Here is a 1,067-nt window from a genome sequence, read left to right as displayed (position 1 = left end):
CGTGCTACGCTGGCCTCACGAGATATCAGATGGAGCCTTTTCCACTGGCAAACTCGAGCTGAGCCAGAGCCAAACCGTGCTACGCTGGCCTCACGAGATATCAGATGGAGCCTTTTCCACTGGCAAACTCGAGCTGAGCCAGAGCCAAACCGTGCTACGCTGGCCTCACGAGATATCAGATGGAGCCTTTTCCACTGGCAAACTCGAGCTGAGCCAGAACCAAACCGTGCTACGCTGGCCTCACGAGATGTCAGATGGAGCCTTTTCCACTGGCAAACCCGAGCCGAGAGCCGAACCAGAACCAAACCGTGCTACGCTGGCCTCACGGGCCATACCGAGCCAGGCCGGCTCAGTATGGCCCTGGCACGGCTCGGCTTGTGTAGTGGAAAAAAAACAGCCTGGCTCGGTATGGCCCCGGGGTTGTTGATGCCGATTGCTGATGCTGTGGGTGGTTGTTGGTAGGGGTGGTGGTGGTGGCGGTGGCTGATAGTATGGCTTGTTAATACGGGTTCTCCTTGATTCGGGTTGTTGATGGGGTGGTTGGTGGTGGGTGGGGGTTGTTGATCTGGGGATGGTTGTGATGGTTGTTGGTGGTGGTGGTGAGTGGTGGTGGTGGTGGTGGGGTAATAAATAGTCAATTGCCCACGGATGGGATATACGCGGCTCGCGATTGGATGGATGATTCGAACGGTCGACCAATTAGGCGGTGGAACTCGCAGCCCCCCCCCCCCAACTCGCAGCCCCCCCCCCAACTCACAGCCCCCCCCAACTCACAGCCCCCCCCCGTGCCCCCCCCGTGCCCCCCCCTTGTGAGCCCGACCCGAGGCGGCGGTGATGCCGCTTGGTGGCTCTCAACTCGGTGCGGCCTAGAGAAGCGTCAGCCGGTGGTGGGGGGTAGTGGGGGGGTGGTGGGTGGTGGGTGGGTAGTGGGTAGTGGGTGGGTAGTGGGTGGGTGGTGGGTGGGTGGCTAAATTGACTGGTTGATGTGGTGGGTGGTTGGTTGATGTTGCTGGGTTGTTGGTGGGTGGTTGATGTGGTGGGTGGTTGGTTGATGTTGCTGGGTTGTT

The sequence above is a fragment of the Lethenteron reissneri genome, chromosome 70 (genome assembly GCF_015708825.2).
Source record: "Lethenteron reissneri isolate LAM-NWPU_2019-01 chromosome 70, ASM1570882v1, whole genome shotgun sequence".
In the NCBI taxonomy this organism is placed as follows: Eukaryota; Metazoa; Chordata; class Hyperoartia; order Petromyzontiformes; family Petromyzontidae; genus Lethenteron; species Lethenteron reissneri.
Note: the sequence above shows the minus strand (reverse complement) of the source record.